This window comes from Pinus tabuliformis, chromosome 4_2 (genome assembly GCF_031772625.1).
Source record: "Pinus tabuliformis cultivar Carrire ecotype Pingquan chromosome 4_2, CPIR1, whole genome shotgun sequence".
Lineage (NCBI taxonomy): Eukaryota > Viridiplantae > Streptophyta > Pinopsida > Pinales > Pinaceae > Pinus > Pinus tabuliformis.
The window spans coordinates 466,863,762-466,878,952 of NC_142304.1; positions in this window are offsets into that span (position 1 = coordinate 466,863,762).

Below are 15,191 nucleotides of genomic sequence, written 5' to 3' on the forward strand. Positions count from 1 at the left end.
CCGAGCTTACAAGCGTCCACAAAAAAATAAATGAGCGAAAGTGCATGAACATTGCAGCCATGGCATCCCACCATGTTATGTGACACTGCATGCAAATGTTGAGCACACAGATACTCTTGACTGTGATCTGCAAGCATACGTGAGGAAGGTAGACCACTTACGTTGCACAAGTGTGCTTGCTGAGTAAGATTCCTCCAATGCATGAGCGATGGGATCATGTAGTTCGAGTGGAGGAAGTGAAATATGAGTGTTAGATTGATCTTCAATGCATATAGATGAGTGATGAGGAGCCTCACATGTTTGAACAATTTCCTGATCATAAGTGAAACCAACCTCAGGACAGCGAGGGTTTGACATAACCATCAGCTCGAGCTGAAGTGCCTCGACAGTCTGCGGGGTTTCGACTTTGTTGACAGATGGATCATCGTAGACCAATGGCTTAGATGGATTAACAACGAGTGAATCAACATTGTGATCGGATGATGAGGTAAAGAGATCACGAAAACAAGATCAGAAAACTCAAGATGTTGGTCAGCATCCTCATGATTTGATGAATCGCACAGAGGGGTAGATGAGAAGCAAGAATGTTCATCCTCTGCGTTTCCAGAAAATATAGATGAAAAATCAAGTGGATGTTCAAAGAATGATTGGTCCTCTCCGTTGTTAGATGATGGACTGACATCCGGTGTGTCCTGCGAATGATCAATAATGGGTGCTTTCATGGATGAAGATACACATGAAAAATCAGGGATGGTAGGATCATCAAGGATGTCAGGAAAAAATGGAGGAGGTATGGACAAACAGGGATGGTCCTATGCTTCCGGTAGATGTTCAAGCTCTCAGTAATACTCTTCATGAATGACAACGCATGTTGGTTGTGCAACACCAACTCCATTGATGGCTTGATCCTTGTTCACAAGAAGTGTAGAGTCTGGAATGGAAGAACACAAGACAGTGTCATCTGGAGGATCATCCAAGTACGAAGACAGAGGTTTAGGTACAAAATACACGTGATAACCCAATGGATTCGCAACTAATCTTGCGCGAAAATCTGAAGGAGCGATGTCAGGAGGACGTGACGGTTGAACAAATGTGTGTTCATGCGATGTTAGGATGATGGACTGACATCTGGTGTGTCCTGCGAATGATCAACAATGGGTGCTTTCGTGGATGGAGATAAACATGAAAAATCAAGGATGGCAGGATCATCAAGGATGTCAGGAAAAAATGGAGGAGGTATGGACAGACAGGGATGGTCCTATGCTTCCAGTAGATGTTCAAGCTCTCAGTAATACTCTTCATGAATGACAACGCATGTTGGTTGTGTAACACCAACTCCGTTGATGGCTTGATCCTTGTTCACAACAAGTGTAGAGTCTGAAATGGAAGAACATAAGACAGTGTCATCTGGAGGATCATCCAAGTACGAAGATAGAGGTTTAGGTACAAAATACATGTGATAACCCAATGGATTCGCAACTAATCTTGCACGAAAATCGGAAGGAGCGATGTTAGGAGGATGTGATGGTTGAACAAATGTGTGTTCATGCTCTCCCACATCACTCTGCGATGGTGGAGCTGTTTGATGAGGGGACAACAGATAATCACTTGTGACAACGACCATGTCCGTCTGTGATTGTGCAGCTTCATCGCTGAAGTATGCTGAGTGGGGTTTGGGCTTGAACTTCTTGGGATTGAAAGTTTGATAAGGAAATATTCAAATCTGTCCATGAGATACTGAAATTTCATTTGACTTTTGGGGCTTCAAACATGAATAGACAGAAGCGCTCCGAAAACTCCATAGGTGATTCGTGCAGGGCCTTCCATTGTTTTAACATTTTTTTATCAAGTACTTTAGGATCAAAATGGTGGAAAACAGATTCAATTAGATCGTTGAACTGCTTGAATTGGTGCATGGAACTATGAGGTAGTTTGCCACACCATTGCAATGGGTGGTCACGAAGTGTGTGCGAGCAGCGAACATACCTCTGTTTCATTAAAATATTCCATGCCCTTCATGAGTGCATGGAAGTCATCTAAGTGCTCAGGCCAGGCCACTTTCCTTCACCATCATACGTGATTTGTGACAAGTGATCCCAGAACTCCCTCTCGATGTGAAAGATATGTCCATTGGACAGACATTTCGGAGGGTGAACTATAACAAACTCCATGATAGATGTGCGAAGACTCAAAACAGATGATGAGGACTCAACTTGTCATCTGGCCCTCCTTCTAGCGCCAAAAATGTTGATGGTGTTGGACCCGCCAACATGTCAGGGGATCTCCCCGGTAAGAAGTCCCAATTAGACCTCAGACCATTTGGTGTAGGAGTCCTAGTAGTAGGCCGTACGGTATCGCCTTGACCGCGGTTTCACACAAAGGGAAGTAATATATCCTTGTTGGTAGCAAGGGTGTGATAGTTGCGCCAAATCAAGGAAGGTGCATGAGCGGTTCTAACACACGGAGGGTGAGGTGAGTGCGCCCCTTGGAAACTTGTGATAGCATGGAGTTACGAAGGGAACACACGAGAAAAGATGCATCACAACATGGAAGGAAAGTTAGCAAGCAATCCAAAGTTATCGTTAAACCAACATCACATTTTAGTAAGATTCATACATACATGTACATAAAATAGCTACACATGCATGCGTAAGCAAACAAATACATATATCATTTAGAGTAAACAAATAGCTGAAATACAATACGACATATGCATGAAACGTGTTGGCTCTATTATATTAAGAAGTGTAAGTTCCAGTCATATAATACAACCATGACCAACCACTAGTTCCGACAGTGGAACATTACAGTCACTGCCACATGCTCCTCCAAAGAGATATACTAGCTCTGCGTAGTGGAGAAGCCAAGGCTCATTACAATACTATCCAAGCTTTCTCTAAGATACTCCTATTGGAAGCTTGGCTGACCAAAAGCCTCTACAATGAGTTATGAGGGACTATTTATAGAAAAGGGTGGGGTGACCCTTGACATTCCCCTTTGTGATCGTTCATCTATCCTCATGACTCTTCAACTACTCTATGATTGTTACATTCAACTATTGACACTTGAAATTTCACTTGACAAGACGTTACATACAATCTGCACATGTACCCATGTGAGACAAAATGGCTTGAGCAAGCCATGCAAGACATCACTAACACTCGGACCGTTGTGGTGAGACCAACTCTTTGACATCCTTGTGATGGTCGATGGTGGTGAACTGATGCCAAGCTTGGCCTTCTGTGATGGTGTGTCTGTGCGCTCAATGGTGACATCCTGCTAAAAGCAAACTCTTGCCTACATTGCATCCGAGTACACTAGTATGGCTCCTCCGTTTAACTCGTCTGATAGCATGCGCATGGTCATCCTGTGTGCGATTGGACCAGCAACATGAAGTTTCATAGTGTTTGCGCTGATCTCCAAACATGTACTGGTGGTTGTGCGCATCAACTTGTCGGAATACTTATTCGGCTCCAGTCAAACTTGCTTCTTGTATTTGCCTTGGTGAGTGTGTCAAATGGCTAGAATCACATGTGTGCACACAATGAAATGCATGATGTTGAATTCCCTTGCATGCGATCAATAGCACTGCTCACCTTGTTTGCTTCGTGCCAGCTACAGGAATGGATCTATAACTTGTACGGGCGGAGTCTGCTTCGTGCCCCCTGTTATACCTATTCCTACTGCAACTCATTCTCTCATCTGTGAAGTTCCTGTTCTTCCTTGAGTTGCTGCTCCAGCACATGCAACTCCTTCTCTATTTCTCTCTCTGCCTTCGTGCAATCTTTTTGTCGTGTTGTCACCTCATAGCCTCAATCTTCAAAGCTGTTTTCTTCATGAGTGGAAATACTTTGAACTTGCAACTTTGCTTCGCCTCTATGCTGTCAACAAACTTCCTCTTGCATTCGTCGTGTGCAGGTGTGATACCTTTTATTGCTGCTGATGGTGCTGCTCGCTGTGATGTCGTTTCCATTCATCTTGATATCCTTGTCCATGAACAAATCAATGTCTTCGTGGATAGGCAAGTTCATAGACACTTGCTCAACTGCATCCCCAGGTGTGCTCTGAAAGGTGTCTTCGACTCTGCTATTCTGGAAGCCATTGTACCTATGCTACTGGGAGGCAGATGACACTTGTGATACCTGGAGACATATAAAAAATCATGGCAAGCAAACTGTCAATTGAAAACCACAACAAACTGAAGGACTGACATGCAACACACTTGTGTGACTATTTGTGAATATTGTGCAATTTTTGCTGGGAGGTCAAGAGACTGACTGCCAAAACTGCCTAAGGCATATTTCAGGTTGTCAGGAGGCTGACTGACTACTAGAACTGCACAATGCACAGTCCAACCTAGCCTGTTGAGGACTGAAACTACACAATGCGCAATTTTAGTCAGCAGTGACATGCAACCGGCAAACTGGATTGTGCAGTTTCTGGGGCCAACAGGAAATTGCCTCTAAGAATTACGAAATGCAAGCCTAGAGGTCAGTGCTAGGGCAGACTTATGCAATTTTTGGAGGGAAGGCAGAGCCTTCGCTTCCGGAAATGCATAGTGCTAGCCAAGTAAGGCACGGTCTGGGCCAAGGCAGCCTAGATCGACCGACTGAAAGAATGAGAAGTATGAATGCATGATGAGATGAATCCAAACAAGAGTGAGTGATCATACATGATAACAACAAGTGCAGGATTAAGGAAACGGGAAAGCATGCATGTGTGTGAAGCGAGTCGCCGCAACGCCGACCGTTTGTGCAAAAACAGTGTCATTCATGTGACAACAATGAGATGTGAACGAAAACTAAAACGATGCTTCTACAAGATAACATACATCAAATGACAACAAGCGCTCACTTTCAGTTGATGAGTTTTGATAAAATCGAGGTTGTGACGTGCATGCCACGAATCTAGGAAAAGCTACACTTGGCGGGAGGTTTATGAAATGACCCTTGCATGTAACCTCCAGTTGCTAAAAATAGATCCCTAAATCAAGGGATGCCTTTGCATGCTGCCTTGGGAGAAGAAGTCTATGCATGAAAATCAATTTTTCTCATTCCTGGAGGGAACTAGTCAACCTAAAGGCACATACATCAGTCTGCGAGCCTGGGATGAAAATATGTGCAGTTTCTGGGCTGAGTAGATATGTTTGTCCCAGAGGGATTACACAATTTTTGGGAGGAATAGGTGATTTTCTCCCAGTATTATCCAATTTCTGAGCTGAGCAGCTGTCCTCCGTCAAACCTCGCAATTTTCTCAAGGAAGCCTGTCTAACTGTATTGCGCAATTTCTGAGCCCAACAGGCTGCCTGGCTAGATTTGCGCAATTTATGCTAGTTACTGGGCTGGCTATCCCAGAGGGATTGCGCAATTTTTGGGAGTAGCAGGTGATTTCTACCCAAAATTGCGCAATTTCTGGGAGCAGCAGGTGACTGCTGCCCGAAATTGCGCAATTTCTGGGTTGAGCAGCTCTCATGGGATTAATTGCGCAATTTTTTATAGAAAGACTGATAGGAAGAATTGCATAATTCTGGAGCCCAGTTTGGTTTGCATAATTTCTGGAGGGAAGGATGGTTCCCCTTCAGAATTGCACAATTCCCAGAGGGAGTTGCTCAACCAGCAACTGACACTAAGTCCCGAAATTAGCCTGTGAAGGAGGTGGAACAAACTTGCATGCACAGAATGAAAAGACTCCATGAAACAATTGAAGATGATGTGCTTGATAATCCAAGACATGTTGTTGAGTATGGTTGGTAGGGAGGATCCAAAATGAAGCTAAGGAAAAATTTTGGAGGGTGGTTGTAGCCTCTATAACAGTGCTTCATACCCCAACCATGTTGTTGCATGTGCTATTTATGATAAGCCCTCCCAATTAACTAATTGAATGCCCCTTCACTTCTTGTTTCCTTTCCAATGATAAGAGGATCATTCCTTCCTAATTCTATTTATAGTCTAATTGGGGATGGATGCTAGTGAGAGATAGAATACAAGGATGGAAAAGAGGATGATTTTCGTGAGTGCAACCTTGCTATCCATAGAGATCCATTTATGTACCTAACAATTCACCTTATTGATGTTGTCTATGAGCAAAAAGTTACAACTACAACTTGAAACTATATCTTTGAGGCCTTCAACTGGAAACCCAAATAACTATGTGCTTCCTCAAAAGGGGCCAAGGGAAAGGGAAGAAACTTTGAAATCATGTTCATGTGGTGTTTTGATGCTATTCAATACCAAACAAATGACTTAACTCAATTCACATCCATTTCAATGGCTCTAGAGAAGAAACAATATCACTAATTACAAACTTTGGCCTCTCTAGTGGCTCCATTCCTAAATAGTAGAAGGATCATGGAATAGTCACGATAATTCTCATGTCCTCTGGCATTTGAATATTTAGTTTATGATCTTTGGTTCAAATTATGTGGTTGTAGATGTTGTATCATGCACATGAACTTCTAAAAATCTAATTGTAGGTAACCATGGAGAAACACTATAATCTACTAGAAAAGAGACAATATTTCATTTGATTTGGTGATAGTATGTGTTTGTTTGCAAAACCATTGCATCTTCATTTTGGCGTGGATGGCATAGTTTCTTTCCCTAAGTGGTTGAATTAAGCAGTACTTGAAAGGGTTACTTCTATGAATCATCTAGATGGTACATAATAGAGTCACTTCTTTGAATTGATCATGCATGTTGTATTAGTCATGCATCCTTTAGTTGCTCCCCACACAACTAAAAAAAGTTTACTCATTTTGTTACCCCTTGGAATCTTACTTGACCTTGGTTCAATTAGATAGAGTTTTCAACGCTTAAAAAATATGATTTTTATCCAAGCATACCTATGGCCTATAAGATATCAATATAGGTAATTCAACGCCGGGTTGTGCAACTTTCAAGTTCAGAGTTTTTTGAACCAATTTTTGTTGATTGCCCTCAAGTTCTCTTAAATGACACTTTTAGTCATGTAGCTTGATTCTTAGCACACTGGTGGTTTTGATAATTTATGGAGATTTATTTACCCCCACATTTTTCTCTTAACAAGAAAAAGGGTTGACATCCAAGAAATTACATGTTACAAAAGTAAACATCTTATTGATTTACCTAAATTAATAAGAACATACCATTCAAGCTTTGTATTAAGCCAAGGTAATATCATTACACAAGCTCTACAACAACCAATCCTCTCTTGTAACTACTCTTTTTTGGAGATAAATTTGTTTCAATAACATATACTATCTTCTCAAAAGGACATGCATAACCATCTAAGGTATGATATCCTTGTCCGAACTCTATCAACACACAACATTCTAGTGGTTGTCAACATCATCTAAAAAACTTCTTCTTGTTAAATTAACTTAACTTTCAGGAACCTTATGCACTCATCACTCTATCAACACATAACATTGTAATCGTTGTGATCAATTGAAATTTTTATGCCACACAATAAAATTCAGTGCATTAAGTAGTTTATTTTGTTCCAGGGCCAATACAACTCCCAAATTTCTATGATGAGCTTTGAATATGGACAATGAGGATATGGAATAATGACTTCGACCATTGACCCAAGGATGTCTCTTTAAAACATTATGTTGGTTTCAAATCATAGGATAGAAAGGTGAGGTCATATAGGTGATCCATAAATATTATATGGCATGCCTTTGTAAGAAGGGAAAGCACAACAAGCCTTTTTCCTTTGATATTAGTAATTGTACACCATGTTGTACCTTAAGAAACCAATCTCCTAGTTGTATAGAAATTGTGCTTAAGACATTAATGATTATAATGATTGTCACTTGTTTGTCACTTAATTATATATTGTGTTCTCAAATGAAGGACCTGGGAAATCTGGTTCTTGACCCTCAATACTTAAGTGACATGAAAACATCAGAATGCCATTTGATTGTTGAATACAAATGATGAATGAAGAAAGATTGAATAAGTCATAGATAATATGCTATTTTACATAGGATCTACTATCTGTGACACTGGGAAAAGTTATAGATAATATGTTGTTTTACACCGAAACTACTATCTGTAACTTAGAAGAATTGCAAAGATAGGAACTTCAAGTATAGGAGCGCTCTTTAAGGAATTTAACTTTATTTACATAGGCAAATAAAGACCTGCAACTTCAATTACTATACTCAAAGGAAGAAAACATAAGATGACACATAACAGAGAAGACACAAAATCATACCCAACAACGTATGGAAAACTTCTGATTCTTCATCAATCAACAGTTGTATCAGGAATTCAGTAGCTTAGTCTCCAGGTTCTCAAAAATTCGAACCCCCTCTCTCTAAATTTCCCCCCTTTTTATACACTATGAGACAGTTGATAATCACAAAAACTATCAAACTACCTAACTATCTTCTAACTTCTTTGAAGCAAAGGTTATTACAGAATATTACATAGAGGATAAAAACACATCGTAAATAAAATAACAAGAGGTAACAGAATTTAGCAAAATGATGATGATTGTTCGCTTTCAGATTTGTTGCTTGGCTGCTGATGAAGTTTCTCTATATATGCTTTAATAATGATTAAACTGTTTTAATCATAATAAACTGTATTTGAAAAACCCACGTGGACCTGGGCCCACGTATGTATCGGGCAAATTTTGATTGGCCAAAACACAAGAAAACCCGACCAATCAACTTTTTTTGAAGTTTTAGTCATCCACCGCTAATTCTAATTATCTCACTTAAATAGTGGAATCAACTATTTTACACGAAGCACTAGTTTGCCACGGAACTGAAAAGACTTAACATTTCGATTCATAAACGTGTCGAGTCTACCTTAGTTGTGCGTGAGCCATCTGATCATTCATTTAATCAACGGTCAGATCCTTCGGAACTCACGAGATTTTAAACCCGTTTGAAATAAATCTTATCGAGTCTGCCTGTTCAACGCTTCGTTGACTCCCATATGGACCCGATGAGAAATATATACCACCAGTTAATAATCTATCGGATCCGACTTTAGCGCTAAAACCCGATCATTTCTTCGCCCGATATCCGTTGGATCCCATATTTTTGGATGGACGACTGAGATTGGCCTGGACTTCAACAAGTTTAAACTATGTTTGATATACCGTCGTGTCCGATAAGTTACCGCCCAATTGTCATTGGATATGTGGCCTGTTGATCGGACGACCCAGATCTTCTTGCATGTACACCGTTGCATCGGATCTCTAAAACAAACCCATTCAATTTAACTTGTGCGATTATCGTTGGATCTGTGGCTTGTCGATCAAACAACCCAGATCTTCTCACATGTTTGCATTCAAATCCATCCCGTCAATCAAACAAAATAATTCATTTCTTTTAGACATTGCGGGGGTAAAGAATATAAAGGAACTACATTGAGGTCGAACCCTCGCAATGATTCTAGGCCACACGTTGTGGTCAACCATGCTCATGTCACAGTCAACTGCAGGGGTTGAGCCTTAATTATCATTCGTGCTTATTGTTCCCCGCACCACAACTCATCGTTCTCATCAAGCTATCGCTTTATCGCACCTCTTGAACCTACACGACCTTTAGACAATGGTTTAATTTTTCATTTATTTTGATTTTTGTTTCATTTTGTGATAAAACTGAAAATAAGGCCTAAGTCACAATATAAGATACAACATCTGGCTCCACCTGGGGATAGTGCTTTTGCGATAAAAGCACGAAGAATGCCTTCACCTCGGGCATGGAGTCATATATTTCTTAATCAATTTAAATTTTATGGCATTTGCACACTGATTTCACTTTGGTATCTACAATAATTGGATGCTTGTGCTTTGATAGCAAGGTGCTGAGAATCATATATCAGTAGCCTTAATTGGGCATGGAGTCCAAAACTCTGAAAACCATGAAATTTGAAAAACTGAAACCTGACATTCTTGAAGTTTGAAACCTCTGCAAACCAGTTTCCAACTGGTACAATCATCCTTATTTATCCGCTAAAATTAAACTAAAGAACTACAACTGGAAACCAAATGCTCAACACCTGAGCTTATTTATGTATAGGTTCCTACCTATGTGCATGAATGATCTCCATCAGGTGAAGTCAATCTTCCAATGGTACCAGGTTAGCATTTGAGTGCCTAATCTAGAACCATTCTGCCAGTAAATCTTGAAAATACAATTCATCCTGAATAGAAAATAAACTATTCATAAGGGTAGCTCACAACAAAAATTAGGAATATATCCACAAAATTGTATGTGTAGGCTGTTAATAAATTTCTCCATGTAATCTGCCACAGGATCTTCAAAAGTATAAGAAAAAATATGGTCCTGATCAGCTCCAAAAAAGAAAGTCTCTATGTATGAAGGTTCTTGCTCGAATAAACCTTTTATTGAGATAACATGCTCAACAGAACAATCAACAAAATCTTTAAGAAAATGATCTATGCCACTTTTATGTCTCCACTTTTCATCTCTGAGCTTTGATTGAAAATAATTTGTAATTATGACCTCAGGAAGAAAACGAATTTTTTTCACATCTTTATATGACATATGGCCAACTTCAAATAGATTGTTTACCTCTGATCCATGGGCATCATTGTGTTCTTCAACGCAATGATATACAATCTCTTTATCATCTTTCTTTTTACATAAGATAGCCTCTTTTTCTATGATAAATGGCTCAATATATTGTTGTACAACATTTCCCACTTGCTGGTTTTCTTCTATGTGTCCAACACCCAACTGATGAATTTGAAGACCTTCATCCTGTTCCCCATCTGAACCATTTTTCTTATAGATAGGAGGACCATCAAATTTAACAAAATGAGATCTCTGGGGATTTATTTGCAACTTAATTATTTCTCCCTCTTCTCCACTGCTGGGCAGAAATTCTTGATGCATGTTTGAAATTTTCTCCATCTGAATACTCTCTTGATTTGCTTGGAACAGAGTCAACCGATTCTCTGCTTGTGAGGTTATTGAAGAAAAGTATTTTATAAACTTTTCCGCATCAATTTGAGAAAATGATATTTCTTTGCTTTCAGAGCCTTGCTCATAATTAATTTGGCTATAACCTTTCTGAATGCTTGATATATTATCAACAAGATCATTAGTTTCTTCAACAAGATTATCATGAGCTTTTAAAGTTTCTTTAGAATCATAATATTCACAACAACCTTTAAAAAGAAACTTGTGTGCATAAGAAGTTCTACAAAAAGAATTGAATACTGAATGGAAATATTTCAAAGATGAAATGCTTGAACGAGGCAGAGACCTGTACCAAGCCCTAGCTTCTTAGTCCAAAGAAAACATAAACAACTTCATCTTCACATCTTCATGAATGATGTTCTGCTGCTCCATGCATTCATGAAACTCTTGGTGGTGCTGAACTAGATCTTCATATTCATTTCCACTGAATCTTGGAAGATACTCATTCCACTCATGAAATGTAGGCATATGATGAGGATAGCCAGTGATCCCAGTAAAATATAGTGGGCCAAATTTATTAACTAAGAATGCAGGGATAGCCATTAAAACCCAGAAAAGAAAACTTCAAAGTGAATATCACAGGTGTGAATGTACGACTAACTGTTGAAACCTTGTCACCCTCAAGAATCAGCTTCAAACTTAATAAACCCAGGGAAAAGTGTTCTTATTCAATTGTTTTGTAGGCTTTGTGGAGTCACCTTTTATTGCTTTTATTCAAAACAACCAAGTATTTCCTTCTCACTGAACAACTAGAGGAAAATATTAAAAACCCAGGGAAAAGTGTTATTATATTCTCTCCCCGGCAACGACGCCAATTAATGTGATACCTTAAGAAACCAATTTCCTGGCTGTATAGAAATTTTTCTTAAGACATTAATGATTATAATGATTTTCACTTGTTTGTCACTTAATTATATATTGTGTTCTCAAATGAAGGACCTGGGAAATCTGGTTCTTGACCCTTAATACTTAAGTGACATGAAAACATCATAATGCCATTTGATTGTTGAATACAAATGATGAATGAAGAAAGATTGAATAAGTCATAAAAAATATGTTGTTTTACACTGGATCTACTGTTTGTGACACTGGGAAAAGTTATAGATAATATGTTGTTTTACACAGAAACTACTATCTGTAACTTAGAAGAATTGCAGAGATGGGAACTTCAAGTATAGGAGCGCTCTTTAAGGAATTTAACTTTATTTACATAGGAAAATAAAGACCTGCAACTTCAATTACTATACTCAAAGGAAGAAAACATAATATGGCACATAACAGAGAAGACACAAAATCATACCCAACAACGTATGGAAAACTTCTGATTCTTCATTAATCAACAGTTGTATCAGGAATTCAGTAGCTTAGTCTCCAGATTCTCCAAAATTCGAACCCCCTCTCTAAATTTTCCCCCTTTTTATACATTATGAGACAATTGATAATCACCAAAATTGTCAAACTACCTAACTATCTTCTAACTGCTTTGAAGTAAAGGTTATTATAGAATATTACATAGAGGTTTAAAAACCTCATAAATAAAATAACAAGAGGTAACAAAATTTAGCAAAATGATGATGATTGTTCGCTTTCATATTTGTTTCTTGGCTGCTAATGAAGTTTCTCTGTAGATGCTTTAATAATGATTAAATTGTTTTAATCTCAATAAACTGTATTTGACAAAACCCCGTGCGTGGACCTGGGGCCACGTATGTATCAGGCACGTCTTGATTGGCCAAAACATAATAAAACCCGACCAATCACCTTTCTTTGAAGTTTTAGTCATCCACCGCTAATTCTGATTATCTCACTTAAATAGCGGAATCGGTTATTTTACGCGAAGCATTAGTTTTCCACGGAACTGAAAAGACTGAACAATTTGATTCATAAACCTGTCAGGTCTGCCTTAGCTGTGCATGAGTCGTCTGATCATTCATTCAATCAACGGTCCGATCCTTCAGAACTCATGAGATTTTAAACCCGTTTGAAATAAATCTTATTGAGTCCACCTGTTCAACGCTCCGTTGAATCCCATATGGACCTGATGAGAAATATATACCACCAGTTAATAATCTATTGGGTCTGACTTTAGCGCTAAAACCTAATCATTTCTCGCCCAATATCCGTTGGATACCGTCTTTTTGGATGGACAATTGAGATTGGCCTGGACTTTAGCAAGTTTAAACTATGTTTATATACCATCATGTTCGATACGTTACTGCCCGATTGCCATTGGATCTGTGGCCTGTTGATCGGACGGCCCATATCTTCTCGCAGGTACACCATCGCATCGAATCTCTGAAACAAATCCATTCAAGTTAACTTGTGCGATTACCGTTGGATCTGTGGCTTGTCGATCAAACGGCCCAGATCTTCTCGCAGGTTTGCATTCAAAGCCATCCCGTCAATCAACCAAAATACTTCATTTCTTTTAGACTTTGCGAGGGTAAAGAATATAAAGGAACTACATTGAGGTCGAACCCCCACAATGATTCTAGGCCACACGTTATGGTCAACCATGCTCACGTCACGGTCAAATGTGGGGGTTGAGCCTTAATTATCCTTCGTGCTTATTGTTTCCCCGCAGCACATCTCATCGTTCTCATCAAGCTATCGCTTGATCGCGCCTCTTGAACCGGCACGGTCTTAAGAAAATGGTTTAATTTTTCATTTCTTTTGATTTTTGTTTCATTTTGTGATAAAACTGAAAATAAGGCTTAAGTCACAATATAAGCTACAACACACCACATGTTGACATCATGTTATAATAATTTCAATGATTGTGTTGAATAAATCGAATAAAATTTCACCCTAGATGAGCATCCGATATTGGACTAAAATGGCCTACCTCCAAAAGATAGAAAAACATGGAAATCCTCTTTCTTTTCATATTTTCAACTACACACCACACTTTTCCATTATGCTACACTTACTACAATTATTGTGTTGATTGATAAAGAATCCAATTAAATTCCACCCTGTATTAGCATCCTAGGTTGGCCTACCTCCAAAATATAGAAAAACATAGAAATCCTCTTTCTTTTCATCTTTTCAACTATACACCACACTTTTCCATTATGCTACTCCTATTACAATTATTGTGCTGGTTGATAAAGAATCCAATTAAATTCCACCCTGTATTAGCATCCTAGGTTGGAACTAATATATTTTGTTCAAGTTACCTACACCCTATAATAATAATAAAAAATAAAACTTCTTAGACTTCCAAAAGATTTATAGTCATCTTAATCTAAACTTGAAAATAGAGAAAAAGAGAATGGAACCAAGCACAAATCACTAATTTAATATTTAAAATAAAATAACACAAAAACATAAAATCAAAATATCGACATTCCAAATACACAATGACTAAACAAATCCTTTACGTACTTATAAATCAATGTCAAACAATAGTTTTAAAGGAATCCTTGAGTTCCACGAATATAACTAAATGCCTCAAGTATCTTTCTAACACCTTGAGAATGAGAAAACATAAATAATTTATTAAAAAATATGAGCTTGAACCTAAATATTTCACTTTGTGATGTCAGATTAATTTGTCAAATTAATTCGTCTACTTCAAGGATACGCAATTCAGATTGCATTAAATAAAGTAAGCATATGATAATGTTGACATAGATAGGATAAAAATGTATTTACGAATAATTGTTTGTTGGTTTAAATTTGGGATTCTGTTAGAGATATATTGGACTAATTATCTTATTGTGAAGCCTAAAAGGCACTACATAAAATATGTGATAATTTGGATGGTAGAGTAAAAAAATAGCGAAATTCTAGAATATTTAATACTAAATAAGGAAGTGGATGGAATGTTTTAGTTAAATTCTTTGGTACAACTCCAACAACTCAGAAAAAAATTACCTTTTATTAAAAAAATCATGGAGGAATAAATCTACCATGATAGGGATTGATTGAGATTAGAGGTGTGTATAGGTATCGCAAAAAAACCATGGAAATATATTTCCAATAGTTGCAGTCCTTCTAAGATATCACTTTTATTTCATTTTTTCTTACAACCTTTTGAAGGCTCTCCACTTGAATAAGGTTTGAAAGATGATCTTAAACAACAAATGTTGTTGCCAATCATTTGACTGATCATGAATCCAAACACACTCGAAAGCTCCAAAATAGTACAATATCTCTATTTTTCTTGAAATTCTCTTTATGGACCCATTCCAATTACACTTAGATGCAACAAATTAAAATCTTTTAGTTTTATACAACA